General features: G+C 44.1%; 1 long non-coding RNA gene across 1 annotated transcript in view; it reads left to right on the top strand.

The window, feature by feature from the left end:
• The first annotated feature begins 395 nt into the window (after positions 1-395).
• The window catches only part of LOC144762040 (uncharacterized), a 40292-nt gene continuing 17810 nt past the window's right edge, over positions 396-22877 (top strand). The window contains exons 1-2 of the long non-coding RNA XR_013596017.1: positions 396-476; positions 5286-5432. This is a non-coding gene — a long non-coding RNA (uncharacterized LOC144762040). The remainder of the gene's footprint in view (positions 477-5285; positions 5433-22877) is intronic.

Genomic DNA, 22877 nt, shown 5'->3' on the forward strand with positions numbered 1-22877 from the left:
GATCATCAATCAACTCAACAGTTCCGATTGCGTCAATATGTTCAATATGTTCTCTTCCAGAGGAGTTCTGGAACTGACGGAGCACTCTGTCCAGCAACATCACAGAGCACATAAATTTGTCAGTATTTCATTGAGAGGCACATCCTTTGAGGCGGGTCCAAAGTCACATACTGTAGTCAAACATTTATTTTGTCTCTAACCAAGGGGTAAGACTGAAAGAACCCAATTTGGCTGGGAGTGTGTATGATGCTGTAGCATGTGATAGGTATAGTTCTGAACCGCCCTTGGCTGGTGTCCAGTCTGTCTTTGCTAGCATCATCCTTCCCTCCTTCTCAACCCATGTTATCCTATAAATCCCAGACACTGGTAAAGAAAGGATTCAGAAACTGCTGCCCGAGCCATAATGAAGACTGTAAGTGTCATCTTGCTCCTTGTCACCCTCCTTGGGCTCTGGGAGTCACTTCCAGTGGTTGAAGGTGAGTAGTCAGGGATCAGGTCCTCAGCATCTGACTGTACAATTCATCAGAGGGTTTCTGTCTCTTTCTGGAAATACTAGAATAGTCTTGTATTGTGTGAGAGACACACTACAGTGACAAACAGGTCTGTATAAAATTGATTTATGCAATGTGGGTTTTTCTGTTTTGCTTTATACCAATGATATGTGAATTACTACTTAAATATTCCTCCAGCGTCAAGCTAAGCAGGGATTGGCTGAATCCATTGTTGAATTGACCGCACTACTCTAAGCACTGGTGAAATGTTCATGCTACAAGACAAGATAGAAGAGTCAGAGAGAAGTGTATACACATTTTGAAGATAGATCTTGTGAAACATGGCAAGCCTTTGACCTACATTTTGACTTTAGAGGCTCTAGGCTCTTCCAAATATAGGGAGTCATATATGGAGGCAGCCCTAAAGAAAACTGTAAAGGCTCAAGCTGTAACTGAAATCACCAACACTGCAGGAAGCCCCAAACCCACTCCTGCATCAAAAATAGAAGACCAAAGGAAATTATTGTGTCACTTTTCCTCAAATGGGCAAACTTCTCGCTCATGAGAAGCATAAAACAAATGTAATTATTTTGGAAAAGTATGTCTCTTTTCCTACTGCACCATGGCATCTTCAAGAAAAGCAGTAAACATCTTTTCACCTGTATCATCGACCTTAGGAATGAACAAACGGTTGACGATCAAGAGAATGATGGAGCAGTAAGTGTTTTGCACACCATGGAATAATGAATAAAAAACAGTTGACCTCAATCCTGAAGTCAAGTGCCAATAGGTAGGCAGATGATAATAGCTTTGATTTATACTGGTGCATCAATAAATGTTATAGCAAAGGATTAACTTTAGTGCCCTCAAACCTCTAACCAAACAAAAGCCTACAAAAGTCAAGATGTAGGCTTGCAGCAACATTTTTGTTTATCTATGTGGCACCTTTACAACCAAATTGACTCAAAGGTAGTCTGTAGTGACAACAATGTACATCACTTAAAAGGATCAGGTACCTTGAAAAGCTGCCAAACAGCAGTCTGATAAGAATCACATAGAGCATTCAAGGAAATAATTTAGACAGCCCATTGACAGCAGTTGATATTCTATTCAAAAGTATAGTAAGCATAGAAGACCAAACTGTAGGGCACCTATTTACCAGCCCATCCAACCAATTACACCGAACCAGTAATGATAACTAGGATTGCACTTAAGGTCCAAAGTTGAAACTAAACATATGAAACATGAAAAAACTGACATCATAGAATGTGTTGATAAGCCCACCCTAGGAATTTCACCACTCATTGATGCAAAACAATATTTATACCTCTGGACACCAGTTTGATGTTCTGTGCAAAGGTGTAGCTAACTACCTCCCGAATACCTCAATCATTAGGCAATACTGCCTCACTTCAGCTATATATGACCTGCTATCCAAAGTAGATAGGTCATGATGGCTTCCTAAAGTAAATTTAAATGCTGGTTGCCACTAGCACCTTCTGTTTCCATGATAAGGAAACGCGGGATGCCTGCCATGTTGTTCATGGAACTGCAGGGGGGTACCATAGGGGTTGTGCCACAATTTAGATTCATGTCTCTTGCTAGACTTTTTGGAGTGGTGACGATAACAAATTGCTGATTTAAGTCTACGTATTATGTAAGAGAAAAATGCGTAATTTATATTTACAAGAATCCATGATATCTTGATTGCCAACTTACCCCCTCCTATAATTATGTGGATCTATATGTATATAGTAAATGCTGTACTTTGTATCCTGTTATAGACCATGGCACTATTTATACTGCATTGTAATCTCTGTTTCTGCCTTTTAATTTACTGTGGGTTCTCCATACAGAAGCAGTTCATAGTTTGCAGTGTGATGTGTTAGGTTAAGAACTTTTGAAGATTGCCTGTAACATGGCCTTCGGAGTGTGCTCAAAGCTCTATGTTGTGGTACAAACGGGGGTGGACGGAGCATCTGAACCAATCAAACACTCACATCCAGTCAACAGATCTGGGTTTAATCCATCACCGTTCTTTAGCCCACTCTGCCACCCCAGTTCAGACATGGCCATATGCAAACCAGTCTGACCCTGTGCCTCATGGGAACAGTCCAGCCCGAACTGCCAAGCCATGCCTTCCCTGGACCGGAAACAAGCTTCCGAGGACCGGTTTCTGGCATTTCAGCCGTCTTCAGCCGGGCTTGCTTGAATCCAGTGGCAAAGTGAGCAAGGGACTCACATCTGAGCATACCCGCCAACTTATGGCGAAGAGAGTGGTACAAAAGGGGGTGGTGATGGACGGAGCATCTGAACCAATCAAACACTCTCACCCAGTCAACAGATCTGGGTTTAATCCATCACCGTTCTTTAGCCCACTCTGCCACCCCAGTTCAGACATGGCCAGAGGGAAATCAGTCTGACCCTGTGCCTCATGGGAAAAGTCCAGCCTGAACTGCCAATCCATGCCTTCCCTGGACTGGAAACAAGCTTCCTAGGACCGATTTCTGGCATTTCAGCCGTCTTCAGCCCGGCTTGCTTGAATCCAGTGGAAAAGTGAGCAAGGGACTCACGTCTGAGCATACCCGCCAACTTATGGCGAAGAGAGTGGTACAAAAGGGGGTGGTGATGGACGGAGCATCTGAACCAATCAAACACTCACACCCAGTCAACAGATCTGGGTTTAATCCATCACCGTTCTTTAGCCCACTCTGCCACCCCAGTTCAGACATGACCATATGCAAATCAGTCTGACCCTGTGCCTCATGGGAACAGTCCAGCCCGAACTGCCAAGCCATGCCTTCCCTGGGCCAGAAACAAGCTCTATGTTGGGCAGAGTTTAAATGCTCTGGGCCTGAATCACTGGTTTTGTTGCAAACAGCATTATTTACTGTTTTGTCACTGAATATTTATATGCTTGATTATCCCTTGGTGCAAGTTACAAGTTATGTTTGATTTCTGCTTGTGCCAATAACGTTGCCTGTATTTTGTCATAAATGCAGGACTGCACTGTTGAGCCCTCACTGTTTGTGTGTTTTATCTTCTTCCCTTTGCTTCATTCGCATTTATGGAAGCTATCCTAATCCTCCACATCCGGTACAAATACCGGGAGTAGTCTCAGCATCTGCCCTCTGTTGAAGTTGCTACCAGCCTGCTAAGGCAGTAAGCTTGCCTTCTGCACACAAGCTCCGCTATTGGTGTGGTCAAAGCACAGTCAGCACATGTGCTGAGGCCAGAGGGGCTTAGCATGAGGCTCAGCAGAAGTGCAGACGTGTTCTACACCTTCAGGGCCCTCCTGATTCCAGACCACCCAGAAGACTCTGACAGACTTGGTATGGTGAGGAAAATTGGACAGTCTTTAGCAAAATTATAACTAATAGAAAGAGGGGAAATCTAGGCAGACCCGGGTAATATGTAATATATACTTTGCTAAGAAGACTGCATGATAGTCAAATACATAGCACATGCTGGAGGTAAGTTACATGATAGCGACTAACAGGGGACATGTCTCCCCTGACATCTGGATTTCAGCCCGGCGCACAAAGGGGGCAGAGTCAAAGGCTGGAAACAAGGTCAGAGGATCCTAGCAAATCTATTCGACAAAATAACATTCACAGGAATGTAAACAAATGTATCTAATGGAGGAACAATAAGAAATATTAATACTCAAACCATTGGATGCAACACCTCCTGAACAACACAGCAGTGATCAACCTGGGTTTGATAAATTCATCACCATCCACTTGGTTAACAAAGGACTGAATTTTTATATTTACAGGTTGGTTAGCAGTGCCCAAGACCAATACTTAACAGTGAGGCTACCTGAGCAAGTGGTAGTAATACTGGATATGTAAATTTGAAAAAAAGCATGAACACATGAGTGCAGGAGAGTAATAACAACCAATAAAACAGTGGCATTCAGCATCTTCAAAATAAAATCATGATGAAGCAGTACAATACACCAGATAAAATACACAGGGTGTTTCTGGGAAGCCAAGTGAATGAAATTGACTTAAGGTGTAAATATAGGTGAAATAAGACCTGGCCACCATAGGATATTAGGGGATTCCCAAAACCAAGAGACACAACTGTCAGTATTGGGAATTATGCCTAAGACAAGGGAAACAGTAAATGGAGGAGTTGGAAACTACTAGATAACCTGGGGCAAGACTGGGGAGAAATAACAAGCCCCTAGGCTTCAGACTTTACACTTGTTTGACACCTATGGCACACGCCAAGATGAAGGAGAAATGACTGAGATAAGTGGAGGGGTGGGAAGGATTAGATGAGATGGAAGAGCATTAATTGAGTGTATATAGAAAATATTTGCACAAGACATTCAATAATCACTCAGGCCAATGGAAAAGAGAGGAGTGGTGACTACTCTTATTATTGTAAATAGAAATCAAGGAATGAAATGTTGATTCCACTGTACTCGTTACATTGGCAACAAAAAGTAAAAATAAAAAAGTGTTGTAGTATAAGGCATTCCACAAATATAGCATTGTACTGTTTGAACTTGTGACAGGGGTGTGCCTAGCTGAGACTGTGATGCGTGTGTGTTGTGATATACACATCTCTTCAATTACGGTAGTAATTTCAATCAGGGTAGGAAATAAATGTTGCTTTTTTGTAAGGAGGTGTACAGGATGATTTTGCTGCTGAAAAAGTATATGTGAGGACATTATGCAGTTTTGTAGTGAAGTTCACAGTTGGTGATTTTGTTATTGATGTTGATTCTTGATTTGCATAATTGACTCATCTGATATGTGGTAAATGTTATTTGACTTACAGCATCGAAGCCTGGTAAGTGTCCAAGGTCTCTCTGCCCATTGTCCCGTCCTTCGTCCTGGGACTGCTTAACGGATGAAGCGTGCCCTCTTTCCCAGAAGTGCTGCCTGATCGACTGTACCTACTCATGTGCTGAGGCTGTGTAAAAAGGTAAAGTACTAATAAATGTTTGTCTATGAACAGAACAAAGATTACAGCTTGTTAGAGAATGTGGTGATGTGCACACCCTTGAGACCTGTTTGCCAAGCGCTACACCATGCTTGGATTCAGATGGTCCAGCATTCGACCATTAGAGGTTCCAAGTTGTAACAGCATTACCAAGTGTATTCCTAATTGTAGCCCTGTCGTAGGTTTTGGGAAGAACATAAACATTGGACATGTATTGCTCAAATGCACACTGTGTCATTCCAAACAATCTGTCAGTGGATGCCAGGTGTGGGGCTGTTCTTAGAAGGAATCAAAATGTGTATCTTGCTGTACCATGTCCACTGTCACTGGAAGACTTGCTAGTGGTGTGTGCATCTGCCCAATAGCTATGAAAGTATCACTACTACAGCAAAGAACTGTACTACACAAGGCTAGAATGTAGTAAATCCCCCTGAATTTTTCTCTTTTGGACTACCCAGGTTTTGACATTCACTGCGAGTAAGTCTTACAGTGTGGGACAACCAGACCAGTATCTGCATACAGGTAGCCTGATGAATGATGCAGCACCTTAGAATGCCTTGCTTATAGAACTTCACAGACCACTTAAAAACCCTTGCATGCAGAAGATACAGATGAGAAGAAATTGGACCTGAGAGCTACAGTGGAGCGAGGAATGCCCAGCTGGAATGAGGAGTCACCTGATGCCACAGCAAGAATGGGCCGAAGGATTAGAATGAGTTTTTCCAGGGTCAGTGTGCTGGCCCCTTTATGAACCCAGCTGAGCAGTTGTAGGAATGGGCCTACTTGGGACCCTGGAAGGTTGGACTGAGACTTTTACGAATTAGTCCTGCAGCTGCCTAATCCCTAACAGTATGTTTGCCACTGACTCCAATGACACACAGGTGGGGTGTTGTGTTTGTTGCTTCTGACCGGGCTGTGTAAGATGCTCCTGCAAGCCGTAGAGAGCACTAGGGGTCAGTCACAGGACCGGTCTTGTGCAAAGAGTCTAGAAATGCCCGAAGACCTTGAAAACAACCTGCTGGTGGTTAGAGCTGGCTACCACAATTGAAAGGACCCAAGAATATTTAGAATTGCCCCTGTGGGTGAATAATATATACATGTAAAGCTCAGTCTCCCTTTACATGAAAACGTAAGGAAGTGACATAAAAAATCAGTCACACTCAGTGAAGTTCCCTCAGTAGTGGAGTATGTTAAGTCACACTGCTCGCACTGATTTAAAGAGCTAGGAGCTCGTCCCTTGCTGTAAGCGTGAAAGGCACTCCACTGTATATCACTCCTGTAGGAAAGTTGGATCTGCTTTCATGGTTACACCCACGTTATGCTGGTGGCATACTGCTTTTCTGACTCATCTGACTGGGTTCCTGCTAACTTGGACCACAGTATCTGTGCGTCTCCACTAAATTGGCTATGGTAAGTACCTTGGTACATTCCTGAATGGCTACTGATGTACCCTTGGAAGATACTGCAATGTGTTAGTGAGTGTCTGTAATAAATAACTGTTTTTATAAATACACTGTGTAGTTCTTTTTCACTTAACCTACACCACACGATTATGTATTGGTAAAACAAGCTGCTTTACACTGAACTAAGCGTGAAGGCTGCTCTCCACAGCTACCACAAAGAGAGCTTTCTATGGTTGTCTAAGACCACTAAAATCACCATAAGTGTTGTCTGGATTCGTGCAGGACACTTACATGAGTAAGCACCATATACTATGGCGTCCTCCTTCAAATCCACTATGTAACCCACGCTGTGACACTCCACTGTACTCCAATCTATGGCACTTCCCAAGACTGTACAACAAATCAGAACGCTTCACTGCATGACACACCATTCCACTCTGATACGTTACTTCACTGTATGCTACACCAGGCCACTCTACTCAATTTCATGCCACCCTACTCTGCAACACAACACTCCAGTGTATTACAATTACATCAATGTGATTCTACTCAACTCCATTTCACCCGACTCCACTATACGAAACTTTACCTTAAGCTATGCCGCTGTTCTACATTCCACTATCCACTGCTGTACTCTAACAGCCACATGCATCAAGCGATTTTAGAGTCGTAAACGGTGCGAATCGCAAAATTCAGCCGTTTGCGATTCCAAAATCACTTTTTTGGATGCATCAAACAATTTTTTAGAAATCGCAATTTTTTGCGATTTCTAAAAATGCGATTGCATTTAAGGAATTGCATTTTTGCGATTCCTTAAATGCAATGCATGAATGTATAAAAAAATGCGAATTCGCAAATAGGAGGAGCAAATTAACACGAGGTTGTCATGTTACACACACACATGTCCGTTGGACATGTGTGTGTGAAACTTGCACTTAAAAAAACACCCTTGAAATGCATTAACAAATTGCGATTCGCAAAATGAAAATCGCAAAATGTTAATGCCTTCCCATTGATTCCTATGGGCCTTTTGGCCCATAGGAATCAATGGGAAGGTTTTCCTTAATTGCGATTCGCAAAATGTGAATCGCAATTAAGGAAAATTAAGAAATCGCAAAAATATTTGCGAATTTTTCATGCATTGCTGTTTGCGATTTCTAAATTGCGATTCCTTAATTTTCGCAATTTAGGAATCGCAAACGGGTGCAATGATGCATGTACCTGTAAGGCACTCTCCTCCACTCAACTCAACTCAATCAATTAATAAATCAATCAATCAATCATGTCTTACTTGTAAATCGTTGCTTGTCACCCAAGAGTGTATTCAGGCACCAGGGAAGGCCTCAGTGGAAAAGTAAGGTCTGGAGCATCTTCCTGAATTCTGTCAGTGTGGGTGAGGCGCATAGGTGGAGGGGTACTGTCTTCCAGACTTTTGCGGCGAGATTGGAGGAGCGTCCTCACGCATAAGTAAATGGATTTGTGGGAGGGAAAGGTGTGTGGAGAGGATGGCATGTTTCCAGGTGTCTGGAAAGTTGGCAGTGATTAATGAGGTGTAAAGGGTGGTGGTAAGTTGGTGGCCGATCTTGTCTCTTCCAAGGTTGAATAGTCAGTGGGAGCAGAGGTCTGTGGGTACCTCTGAGTGGATAGAGTTCATGAGGGTGGCTTTGTTTGTTGTGCTTGGCTGTTTCAAAGTGGAGAGTGGGTGGTTAGCAGTGGTGATCGATCGGAGGCTGACTGTGAAGATGGGATGGAGTTTTCCTTGGCTGAAGGGCAGGTGAACTCTCTGATGATGGTGAAGAGTTCCTTAGCATGGTAGGCACTACTGCCAATCCAGTTGGTCAGAGCCTCCCTTATTGTAGTTATGACCTGTTGATGGTAGTTGTTGAGGGCTGATTTGAAGGTGGCTCTATAGGTATGCAATATTAAGTCAGCCATAACATCCACTAGCAAACTGTATTGAAGCATGCTCGACTAGCACTGGGGACTCGGAATTTGAGCAGGTGGGTGTCAGGAATGCCACGCAGACTCAAACTCACATTCTACATACACACTCAGATACAAGCATGCACAATTGCACCCACCATTTACAAACACATTCACACACACACACACACACACACACCTATTCACAGTATTCACACTCTATTAGGCATACATCCATAAACCCAAACATGCACCAAACACAAAAAAAAAACTTACCAGGCTGCAGCTGTGACTTCAGGATACAAGAGGGACGCCTCAGTAGTTCTTGGATGGTTGGGACTGCTGCCTCCTTTCATTACCTGACCTTGGGACAGGCAGTAAGAACATTTGGCAGTGCCTTAGTTGTCACAGAGTGGGATGGAGTCAGTGACAGTTGCTGACTCCACCCCACTCTCTGAGAAGGCATCACTAATGGCACTTGATCCTGAGCACTTCAGGGCTTATAGCTGGGGCTATCAGTGATGTCCCCCACATCATGAGAGGGAGGACCGCAAAGAACATTGCCAGGCTTATAAGGTCACACCCACATGAATGTGACATCTTCAACCTGGCAAAGTTCAGCTCAGACAGCTAGGTATCTACTGACAGTACAGTGTCTGGCTGTATGACCTGACATGAAGAGTGGCTGTCAGGCTTAGCAACGGTTTGGGAAAAGGTGGAGGGACGGGTCCTCTCTGCCCTTAATAGTAAGCCATGCCTGTTGACAAGCAAAGTTACAGCACCTATTTATAGAAGACTACTTTCTGGTTTCCAAAGGGGACACCCACAGCCCAATTTGGAGTTTGGTGGCCAGGGTACTCAATTGCAAATGTGAGAGAATACCATGCCCAACAAACATTCAGTCAGCCATGACCGGATTGGGTGAGCAGTACTTCTGAGACAGTCAGTTTCAGCAAAGCTTTAAAGGAGCCTGTAAAAGTAAATTGCATTCCATACTCTCTCATGTAGCTTTGGAGAGTTTAAGTTGGCTATCACCCGGTATTTCATCAGAGCAGGCTTGCAATGCTTGTGTCAAATATAGGAATGTCTAATAGTCACTCAGCAGTGTCCGGAATCAATCCATGCCTGAAAAATTGCTTTCTATCGGATGAATAAACTACTGTTTGTGAATGAACAACAATCTTTTGAAGTCACATTATGGTTCTGTGTTCAAACCAGTATTGATTGGGTCATTTCTGTTTGCACTATAGGTGGGTGGTGGCCATGGCAAGGTGAAATGATGATGGTTCAGGATACTGGAAAGTTGTGATTAAGTGATTTATTGTAGAGCAGATTAAATCACATCTTATCAGGCAACCTGGGTCGTAACTGTCATCCCATGGAATCCGGAGCACAGCAGTGTTCCTGATTCCATGCATGACACACAATACCACACATCCCCCTTCGTGAAGGAAGAATTACAGAGACACAATGTAAAGATAAATAACGCGAACAACAAATATTAGACTTTGAAAATATTGGAAATAAAACACATTAATACTTATATCAGGAAAACATCATGCACTATACGCAAATTGAATTATCTATAAAGATGATAGTCCTTAGACCAAACAGGAACATGACATTTCCTCTGTACCCGTTGGACTGGTATTTTGACAGTAGAAGAACAGGAAGATCTAACCTCAGGAGAATGGTGAAGGGTTGTAGAATCTGTGAATTTCCTCCAATTATTTGCCCCATTGGAAGATCTCAAGCCAAAAGATTCTTCAGACTCTGGAGACGCATCCTTGGGCCACAACCACCTTGGAACCTTAACAACCCTGGACAAATTCCACACATTTCCATCTGACAGTTCGACAACTTGTCTTCCAACACGCATGACCCTTAAAGGACTGGAATACCGAGACTCACCTGACTTGACATTCCTGCATTTCTTGACACGGACCCAATCATTGACGCTGAACTGGAAAGTTCCACCGCCAGGAGCACGATCAACGTCATGAGAACTCTTTGAGCCAAGCATTTTCATCCAAGGTCGAGACAAGTTGGAACTACACCTCCTCCCTCTCATCTTTTCAAAAGGCGACAGATCACCCATGCTCCTAGGTGTGTTTCTATAACACCACAGAACTTCACTAATGGTTTGTTTGCAATCCCTTCCATCTTGCAAAGCTAGTTGCAGACCTTCCTTAAATACTTTGATCCATCTTTCTACAATGCCATTACTTTTGGGATAGTACACTGACACGCGCCTATGTTTTATACCATGGCGCTCCATAAATTCTCTCATCTCTAAAGATACAAATTGCACCCCATTGTCAGTAGTGATAGATTCTGGAAAACTCTCCCTTTCAAACACTTCGTTTAAGAACTTGATCACAACACTTGATGTTATACTAGAAACCATCTTTACCTCAGGCCACTGAGATAACTGGTCTACCAGAATTATTGCATACATCACGTTTTTGTTAAATGATAAAGGACCTGCAATGTCCAACGACACATTTTCCACACACACGTGAAGGTCTAGATATGGGAAACAATTCACACTTAACATGCTTTTGCGATTTGTCGCTTAAACAGCAATCCAGACAGCCTCTAACCCGATGTTCTATACACTTATCCATTGCTGGCCACCAGAATTCACTCCTAATCCTTCTTTTCATGGATGTCATCCCAGGATGACCTTCGTGAGCCATGTCTAAAATCTTAGGTCGTAATTCATGCGGGACTACTAATTGTAAACCTCTAAACAAAACACCTTCTACAATGGATAATTCCTGTGCAACATGAAAGAAAGGAAGTAATTCATCAGATAACAGCTCTTTACGAGGCCATTGGGTTTTTACAAAATTACAAATATCATTAAGAATAGAATCATTATCACATGCCGACTTCCAAACATCCTCATCAATGCAACCTTTGGAGATTTCACAAATTGACACAACATTGTCATCATCCTTATCTTCTTCCACAACCTTGTCATCAGGAACGGGCAATCTAGACAAGCAGTCAGCTAAGACATTTCTAATGCCAGGGATATATTCCACTTTAAAATGAAAGTCTTGAAGCTTATACTGCCATCTGGCAATTCTTGAAGTCGCCTTGCCACAGCCCTTGGTAGTAAATAAATCCACCAACGGACGATGGTCTGACCAAAGCTTAAAAACAGTGCCATACACATACTTGCGGAAGTATTCAATGCCCCACCAGCATGCCAGGGCTTCTTTTTCTAATGTGGAATACTTGCACTCAGCATCTCTCAAGGGTCTGGATGCGAACCCAATCGTCACTAATTGACCTTTTTGACGTTGCATCAATACTGCACCAACTCCTACATTACTAGCATCCGTGATGACAAATGAACTGTTAGCAGTATTGAACGTTGCTAACGCAGGTGCAGATATGATACTTTTTTTTTGTAATAAAAACTCTTTCTTGCAGTTATCATCCCAAAGAAATTGGACATTTTTTTCATCAAGTTCCTCATGCTTACAGTCTTGTCGGAAAATAGGGGAATACATTTTGAATAATATTCCGCAAGCCCCAAGAAAGATCTGAGCTGATCTTTGTCAACAGGATCTGGAGCTAATTCTATAGCTTTGACTAAATTCATTTTCGGGGAAATGCCCTCCTTACTTATGGTATGTCCCAAATAGTCAACAGAAGTTACACCAAATTTACATTTTTCTTTCGTAAGTGTTAAACCACTTTCTTGCAATATACATAGGACTTTATATAAAATTTCAGAATGATCAGATGGATTGGATGCGAAAATCAAAATGTCATCTTGAAAATATAAGACATTGACAAATTCCTTAAAAAGATTATGCATGACCCTTTGAAAGACGGAAGATGCTGATATTAGGCCGAAAGGCATCCTCTTGTACCTAAAAGCACCCTCCGATGTGATGAAGGATGTCAAATGCTTACTATCTTTGTGCAAAGCTATCTGATGATAAGCATTTGACAGGTCCAAAGTGGAGAAAATTGATGCCCCCTTCAATTTCGTGAACATTTCATTAATATTAGGGAGAGGATGTCTGTCCACCCAAACATTCCCGTTTAAATTCCTCAAATCCACACAAAGTCTTACTTTGCCGTTGGGCTTATGAGCGACAACGACTGGGGATAACCAAACAGAGGATTCTATCTCCTCAATGACGTCCAAATCACATAACCTTTTAAGTTCAGATTTTACTGCATCTCTTAAATGTAAGGGGACATTCCTTACTTTGTGTACTTTAGGTATGGCATCTTCCCTTAGAATGATTTTGTGTTCAAAGTTTTTCAAAAGACCTAACTTGGAAGTCGAAAAAACCAAAGGAAATTTTTTTTCACATTCAGAGCCGAGATCGGACTCTACATTCATGACCAAATCAGAATACCCTAGTACTTGTTCTGGATGATTGGGATCCAATTTTATCATCAAGTCTCTCTGTTGAGGCCAACCCAGCAAACAAGAGCCATCTTTGGCTACATAAACCTTTGAATTAATAGTTTTACCTTTGAAAGTAAGGGACGTATTAAAGAAACCTAGAATATCAATGGGTTTCTTGCCATATCCAAGTAATTTTATGTCTGGGGGAGATAATTTTAAACCAGGAAATTCTTTCACCCATTCTTCACCAATGAGAGTGCGTTTCGCCCCTGAATCAGCCATGACATTAATTTCTTTCCCCCCTACATTCACAGTGCAATAAGGTGAGTCTTTCTCACCAGCATTGACTTCATACACTGCAAAAAGAAATTCTTCTTCTAAATAATCGTCATCAATTTCATTTACATGTTCATCAGAACTCTTTTTTGACTAAAACCCTTGTTCCTGAACTTATTCTTATTCTTGCACATTTTGCTAAAATGACCCTTCATTCTACAATATCTGCACATTTGACCAATTGCTGGACACTTTCTGTCATTTGCTAAATGGTCTGGACTACCACATTTGAAACATGCAAATTCTCTCCCTTGTTGGAACTGTTGGTTTCTATTTCTGAAAGGTCTTTCTTCAAAGCTAGATTTCTTCACAAGATTGACTTCGGCAATGTTTTTCTCTGCGAGTTCTTTTACTCCAAGCTTCATATTTTCAAAACGATGAGCGATATCTAATGCTTTGTCTAAAGTCAAATCCTCTGTATCTAACAGTTTCCCTTGTAGCTTGACATCAGCAATTTTGTGAACCATTTGATCACGCAGCATCTGATCATGAAAGGTTGAATATTTACATTTGGATGCTAAAACTCTTAAGTCATTCACAAATGAGTCAACGGATTCACTTGGTAATTGACCCCTACTCAAGAATTTGTGACGGGCAACTACAATGTTGACTTTCTTAATATACTGTTTATCTAACTGTTTTATCGCTTCTTCAAAAACGTCAATTGTACTATCCGAAGTAGATACACCATCTGTAGACAAGGGTAAATGACTCAAGACATGTCTTCCTTCAGCACCCAAACAGTGTTTTAAAATGGCTAGTTTGCGTTTGTCAGTATAGTCATCTCCTCCAATAGCTTCAATGTAAGCATGAAAGCCTTCTTTCCATCTTTTCCATTCTAGTATTGGTTCACCTGGATTAGGCAGAAATGGTGGTGGTGCTGAAAAACTCTCCATAATAATACAAGTAAAGTATTAAAACACTATGTTGTGTCCTTCTTTTAAAATAAATGTTGTTGTTTTTTTTTTTTTTTTTATACGAATTTAAAACGAATTTATATATTAAAGGACATTATAAATTTCTCTTCTTTGAATAATCGTCAAAGATTGGTGCATAAACTCAGTTTATGTTGCAGATTGGTGTATGGATTCGTTTTGGCTCGAGAAAATCACTTATTTGCGCGATGTCTGCTGATTGTCAATGCTTTGTGTGGGATTTCTTCCCAAAAGATGGCCGCCGTGCGTGATATGACGTTATGACGTCACACGCATGCGCATTAGCTCAAGCAGCTGGTCTTAGGCTCGCGTAGACGTCGGCTCGCATGCATGCAGGCTCGCGTAGACGCTGTCACGCGCAAGCGCATGCGCACAGGCTCGAGCAGCGCGACTCACCGGGGAATCAGGAATTAGTTCAAAATTCGTCAGCTTCCTCCCACAAAAGCCTCAAATTGCGGCGGTTTCACCTTCCAGACGCTAATACAGTCGGGATCACAGCGTAGACATCGTCTTGAAGTTTTCTCGCCAGTTCGTGATCCTCCGCATCAGACGAGGTGTGATGATGCAGGTAGGGACTCCAGGTTGAATTAGGGACGTTGCCCAATCGTCGCCAGTGAAATGATGATGGTTCAGGATACTGGAAAGTTGTGATTAAGTGATTTATTGTAGAGCAGATTAAATCACATCTTATCAGGCAACCTGGGTCGTAACTGTCATCCCATGGAATCCGGAGCACAGCAGTGTTCCTGATTCCATGCATGACACACAATACCACACAGACTGTATTCCTCCATGTTTACAGCATTTGTATGAGTGCTCAGTAATAATATAAGTTAGTAGTTATATGGGCATTTATAGTGCAGAATCATATATTTTTGCATCCTTAACTTGAACTGCTTGGAAATATCTCTGCCACATCCAGCTTTCCCTGAGAAGTGAGCAGTGTGTTCTCTCTTGTCACTGCGGTCTCTACACTATGATCATCTTTATACCTGGCAGGGGAAAGCAAAAAGCAAGAGAGATATGGTCAGGGATAGGCATAACCATCGCTTGCCATCCACTTCAATTCACTTACAGCTGCGGTTCTAGCACGCTCGACCCAGCAGAATAGGAAAAAGGACCAAACTTCAGCACAGGCAAGGACATGAAACTGAAATGAAGCAAGAGCAGAGTGCAAGGTTTTGTGCAGTACAACATGAGATGATTGATTCATTGAAGACAATGGTCATCAGCACCTCTTCATTGGCGCAGTTGCCACCATTGTCCTCTTCATGAAACTCAGAGTCCAATACTGCTTAAATGCTGCTTGGTACATCTGCTTCTGTTGCCTCTTTTGAAAGAGTGTCAACTAACCTATCATTGCACCCCGAAATCATCCTGCATGTCTAGCTTCTCCTGGCACTAATGCTTAAGGGCACATTTGGATTCACTTGAAAAGCTGCAAAGGACTCCTTTCTGATGTAGTTTCAAGTATCCTGGGCCCTTACTAGAGTATTCATTGGATTTAAAATAAGGTGTGTAGGGCTTGATGCAAAAGAAGCTCTGAGTTTCCTTATTAAAAGAGCATCATTCCTTCAATAGATGTCACTTCCCTCTCAGAAAAAAGGTGAAAAGAAATCCTTGAACCCTACAGCTTCTTATGTCTTTCTTTACTGTGACTAGTGATAGAAAGCAACGTCTTGGATGGCAGTGTAGGGTCACGAGGGCTACAATCCTTTGGTGCATCCGGCACATTCTTGGCCTAATTATTATGCGTGAAGGGCAATCCTGCCAATACGTTCCCAATCAGGTGGACTACAGTACAGACCCTCACAGGTCTCATCTCATTTCACTTTCCACATTCCCACATTCTAAGTCGATTTAGGTTAGCACTGAGCTTTATTGGTTAGAAGCTGCCCTGGCAAGCAATCCCATTACATGGTACAAGATAGTCTTGGAACGGCTATAAGGACCCCGATTCGAAAACCCAAGCATCTGTTCTAGCAAGTAAGTAAGCTGCCGAGGACTTACCTCTTTTTCGCTGGATCTCCATTTTGTTTTCTGTGCAATGTGTCCCTGCACTGGATGTTATTCATTCCTCTAGGCCATTTTAAGGAATATTTAAATGACATAACAGAGGTAATAATGCATTTTCCATAAATAGTATACTTTTTTATCAATATTATAGCACTGATTATGATAAAATGTTGTAATTTCTGTTTTTAGGTTTTACCTACACAACACTTGTGCTATGCTTGTGAGATCTATGGTATTTAAAATATATCTTTAAAGGGGCTTACATCCCGTCCTTACTTTTCATTGGTTGGTGGGCTTGCCACTTACTTTGCCTCCATTTTTATAGGCTGTAGACTATTATTTCTTGTTGTTCCTCTTGTGTGTTTCTCTTATCATTGTCACCAAGTCCTATTTTCATCGGCTTTTGACAAACTTCTTTGCGTGCATGACCCCAATTGTATCGCTTATAGACTGACACTTTCACAAGGAAAGAGTGTGTTTTTGGGGGAATTTGCCCTCCTCACATTCCTTCAGCATAATTGCTTTCAAAAAGGGCCTCTTTCCCGTTCTTGCTTTCACCTGCCCCCACACATTCACATTGTCATGCATTGCATGTTTTAACTTTTATGTCTGTCCAGTGGCATAACATGCACATGCCATGCACAAACAGGTGAGGGGCGGCACCTGATAATGGGCAGAGGAGCACCACCCTTCCAGGTTTAAAAGGTTTTTGGGTCGAAATTGGAAAAAGCAATTCCCATCCACGTTTCCTTTATAACTTATTTGGCTGCCTGACTGACCTCACACTGGTTGATCACAGACGTCAGAGAGGTAGTTTACTCAAAGCACATGAATTAGTACACATGTCCCAGCAAAATAGTTTTAGTGATGCCGTGATTTTTTTGTATGGAACAAGCATTTAAGCTCTATAGAGCACATTAGTCACATGACCCTTTTGTCCCACAATACAAGAAAATAACAGATTTGGCGATTGTGAGGGTACAACCTTCCAGATCTTACTTCTTTTTTTTATTGAAAATAAACAGAACAAACAACACAATACACTTCACAAGGTAGAAAGTCATTTTCGGGAATCATGTAGGAACGGGGGGCAAGGTCGGCTCTTATGCACACAGGATTTCAGTTATCAATTCCAGGGTGAGGTGGGGGGCAGCAAGGAAACCATGCAATACATACATTAAAAGTACGAGAGCCAGGAATGTCATTTAGGGAGACAACGGAATATCAAGGGCAAAGTCTTGAGGGGGAGCACATATATTGCCACGATAGGCATTCCATTGAGACCAAATTCTGTTCCATTTCTTAGGTCTGCCCCGGGACAAGTACACCGTCTTTTCTCTGATCATGCACCAGTCCATATTTTCCTTCGATGCAGATATCGTGGGCAGTCTGTGGGAACCCCATAAGTGCGCAATGTCCCTTTTTGCAATCATGTTACCGAGGGTTGCCCAACAGATCTGTGCAGTATTATAATCATTCGGTTTCCATACATTAAGGAGACAGCGTCTGGCTTCAGGCAGGAGTGTAACCCACATAACACTTTCCATGGCGGTATGTACTCGGGACCAAAACGTAGCCACCTTGGGGCATTCCCACAGTATATGAAGGAAGGTGCCACTCATACCACATCCACGTTTACACAGACCATCCACCGAGTGCCCCATACGTACCAGACTCGGACCAGTGACATACACTCGATGCAGGATCTTGAGCTGGACGAACCGAAGGCGAGCAGGGATGGCAGCCTCCTTAGGGGAGGACACGGCCATTTGCCAGTCCTCATCGTCCAGCTCCAACCCATCAGCAATCCACAGGGCCCTAAGACTCACAAGCAAGTCGACTCTGTTGTTAATGAGCTTTTTATAAATCAGCGAAATTGTGCTGTCAGGTACGTAGCCATCAAGGATACGGTCCTCCAGAGGCGAGGACTCTGGGATCTCCGTCCCCTTGGGGAAGGCAGACAACAAGGCATGCCGTACCTGGACGTAGCAAAAGAATTCCTTATCGTCAAGCTCCTATTCAACCTTAAGCTCCTCAAAAGTCTTAACATTCCTTTTGGACCAAAGATCATTAATCTTGCTTATACCTATCATGTCCCATTTAACAAAACCTTTCGACCTCCACAAATTGCCCAAACCATCCGAGTCATACAACGGAGTTGCACGGGACAGTCTATCCCTCCAACTCAGAGCAGCATTTGCATCACGCCACACTCGCACAGCAATTTTAGTGTGTCCGGCCAGAGTCTTATAAGGTTCTTTAGAGTACAGCGCCCTGTTGAAATTTCCACCAGGCAAAAGACACTTATCCATTGCAAAAGCTGGCGTCAAGCCGGGGGCATAGGTGGCATGGTTAATAGCACTCAGCTGAGAGGCCCAGTAATAACGCTTGATGTCTGGGAGGGCAGTACCGCCATCGTACCATGGAAGAGTGAGTTTGGAGAGGGCAATGCGTGCACGCCCATCCCAAATCAGCCGCCTCTGAAGGCCCTCCACTTCTCGAAAATAGCCAGGGGGAATAGGATCGTAAAAGTTCTGGAGGGCATATAAAAATCTGGGTAGCGACATCATCTTGAAGAGAGCCGCACGTCCCAAGGGTGACAGAGGGAGCCGGCGCCATCGAACAACATCAAGCTTGAGCCGCTGAAGGGGGGCTCGGAGGTTACGGTCGTATTGAACGGCAGGATCCAAGGAAATGTAGACACCCAAATACTTAAATCCGGATGTAGCTAACTGGATCGGGAATCTACTGGGCAACGGAGGAAGCTCTCCGGCCAAAACATAAACACAGGACTTGTTCCAATTGATGACAAGGCCCGAGTTCTTCCCGAAGGAGGTAAGGACATCAAAAAGCACATTAAGGGACTTCCGAGGGGATGTGAGGTAAAGGAGGATATCATCCGCATATAGCGAAATTCGGTCCTCAAAGTCAGGAGTCCACTGAATGCCCTTCAGCGATGGCTCCCAGCAAAGCCACTCAGCTAACGGTTCTAAAGCAAGGGCAAAAAGCAATGGGGACAATGGACAGCCCTGCCTGGTACCTCGGCCAAGCGTGAAAGTGCCAGAAACCCTCCCGTTAACAACCACCTGGGCCAGCGGCCTCTCGTACAGCAACTTGACCCAGGCAATGAATGTCGGACCGAAGCCAAACTTAGCGAGAGTAGCCCAAAGGTACGGCCATTCGATGGTGTCAAAAGCCATAGTGGCGTCAAGGGAAGCCAAAATGGCCGGCTCAGGCAGAGTCCCAGCTCTCGCGAGGACTCCATGGAGCCTCCGGAGGTTAAGGGCGGTGTTCCGGTGCGGAATAAAACCAGATTGGTCCGGATGAATCAAATCACCAATCACCCTAATCAAACGAGTGGCCAACAATTTAGCAAGTATTTTGGGTTCGCCATTAAGCAACGAAATAGGCCTATACGAAGCACAACGATCACGTGGTTTACCCTCCTTGGGAATCACAACTATCGTGGCCAGACGCTGATCAACGGGGAGGACACCAGAATCAAGGACCTCAAGGAACATGTTCCTTAAGTGAGGCTCCATTTTGTCTGGCCGCAGCTTATAAAGCTCAATGGGCAAGCCATTGGGGCCCATCGCCCTACCCGACCGGAGGGCACGGATGGAGACTGCGAACTCGTCCTCCGTGATAGAAGCATCCATTAAGGCCCTTTCCTCATCAGAAAGGCAGGGCAAGGCAATATCGCGCAGCAATAGCTGAGAGTCACGTTCATCCCTGTCACTGACCAAGGCATACACCGTCTGGAAATGGTCCACAAAACACCCAACAATACCCACCAGGTCAGTAACGCACTCACCAGTCAACTTCTCAATCACAGGCACGACCCGATTCATTCTCTCTTTCTTATCCAACCATGCAATCAATTTACCAGCTTTGTCACCCACTTCAAAAATTCTACCTTGTTGCTCTCTATTCATGACTTTCACAGCGTCAGTCACAAGGGCTCTATAGTCTGCCTGCTTCAAACTAAGGGAGTGCAATATGGCAGGGGAGACATCACCATTGAGATCGCTCTCAAGCACAGTAATTTCAGATTCGATGCGTGCAAGTTCTTCACATTTAGCCTTTTTAACAGCAGCAATCAATGACAATGAATGCCCACGAACCACAGTCTTGAAAGCCTCCCACAATGAGATAGAGGAAGAAACAGACCCCACATTTTCAGTAAAGTAACAGTCAATAGCCTTCACCAGGGCGGAGCGGGTCGCAGGATTCCAAAGATACCACGGATTAATAGGAGCAACTCTACCTGCAGTACCCACCCCAGCTTCAACACTACACCAAAGGGGGGAATGATCAGAGATGCCCCTGGGAAGATGGCGGATCTCCCTAATGGAGGACGATTGCGATGCAGGCATAAGGAAATAATCTAGTCTGGAAAGGCTACCATGAGCCCCGAAATGGAACGTATACTGTAACTGTGTAGGATGCATGAGTCTCCAACAATCCGTTAGCCCAAAAGTTTCGATCAGATCACTGAGCCACATTTGGGACCTAGGCAAGTCCCGGGGGGGGTAACGATCAGAAGTGCCGGAAACCACAGACTTAAAGTCCCCGCCAAGAATCAGAAAACCTTCAGGCAGCCCCAGGAGAAGCCGCCCTAGGTCAGCAAAGGTAGTGGCCTGTAGGCCTGGAGGGACATATGCGGTGACTACAGAAAGCGTCTTACCCTCCCATCTCCCAGAAAGCGCAGCATAGCGACCTCTATCATCGAGCATTATATCGTCGATTTCAAAGGGAAGAGAGGACCTAATCAGAAACCCCACCCCTCTAGAGCCGGAGGTGAATCCGGCATGCGCGACCAATCGATACCCACGTCTATTCAACGCCTGGCAGGTATTCCCAAATAAGTGCGTTTCTTGCAGTAGGACAATATCAGGGGAGTGGCGTCGAAGGAACTGCAGCACCACCCCTCGTTTTATTCTGTCTCCCAAACCATTGACATTCCAGGATAGCAGTCTCAACTCACTACCCCCATCCCAGGAAAGAACCAGCGCCCCACCCCCACGAAGTCCCGCTGGAGAAGGAGCTAAGCAGACAATAAGTGCCTTGTGAAGGAAACAAAGGAACAAACATACCCAACCCCCACCCCCCAACAAAAACCCATTACTTATTTATTTATTTATTGCCATTTATAAAGCGCGACAAATACAATACAAATACCCGCAGGCGTCTCGGCGCTAGTTACAACACCCCCCACCCTGCACCCCTGCATATGAACTAAAAACCACCCCAACTTGCAGTGTGCCTGTCGCCCAATAATTAAACTAGTCTACACAAAGAACCCCAGGGGGAGGAAAAGTCCCCTACACCCACGCCAACCTGGACCCCTCGAAAAATAGTAAAAGAACAAATAGCAAAACTCAGGTGACAAACGATTAAGATGTCGGGAATCATAATGTCACTCTTGATCCGACGCGCCCCCCTCGGCTCCACCGGGGTGCTCAGATCGGTCATCCCTCTTCGGCAAAGAATCAAGCCAGTCACTGACACTGTCCGGACGGTCAAAGAAGAAGGTTCGTTCCCCATGTTCGATCCGAAGTCGAGCCGGAAACAGCATAGCATACTTGAGGCCCAGGTCTCGTAGCCGTTTCTTCACCCCCAGAAACCCCAGTCTCTGTCGCTGGACCTGAGGAGTAAAGTCCGGATAAAAGTTCACAGTGTTATTGTCGAACTTCAAGGGGCCATGCTCCCGAGATGCTTGGAGAATAGCGTCTCTATCTCGAAAATGGAAAAGCCTGGCAACAATTGGTCTCTGGGGGGGCACCAGGCTTCACCTTCCCGCCTGGGAAACGATATGCACGCTCAACCACAAAGAACTTGCTGAGTCCGGCGGGAGCTAGACGATTCAGGACCAGGTCCTCCACAAGTAGATCGACAGCAGAGTTATCAGGATTTTCCGGCACACCAATGATGCGCACGTTATTGCGCCTGGCCCTGTTGTCATGTTCCTCGAGCCGACGGGCCATCGAGTCGTGCGACGATCTCAGGTTGCCGATCTCAGTCTGTGCATCCGTGACATCAGCGATCAGGCTGGAGGTCTTTAAATCCAACTCTTTCACTCTCTCATTAGTTTTGGCCATGTCCGCTCTGATCAGCGTGACATCCACCGCCACAGTGTCGATTTTAGATGCAAGAGCCTCATATTGCTGTCCCATAGAGGCCTGCATGCTTGTAATGGCAGTCATAACTTCACGAAGAGAGACATCTGCAGGCACGGTCGGGTCAGCCCTGGGGTCGTCAAGAATACGACCGGTACCACCGGGGGTTTCCATCGGTTGGGTGTATCTATCCATGACGTTAGTCTGGGTATGTCCCCGGCGGACCGGCGTCTTTGTCTTGCGCTTCTCCAGCTCTGGTTTGGTGCCCATATTGGAAGCTGTGCCCGAAGGGGCCCCCTAGACTTTGCGAAAAT

Source organism: Lissotriton helveticus, chromosome 6 (assembly GCF_964261635.1).
Source record: "Lissotriton helveticus chromosome 6, aLisHel1.1, whole genome shotgun sequence".
Lineage (NCBI taxonomy): Eukaryota > Metazoa > Chordata > Amphibia > Caudata > Salamandridae > Lissotriton > Lissotriton helveticus.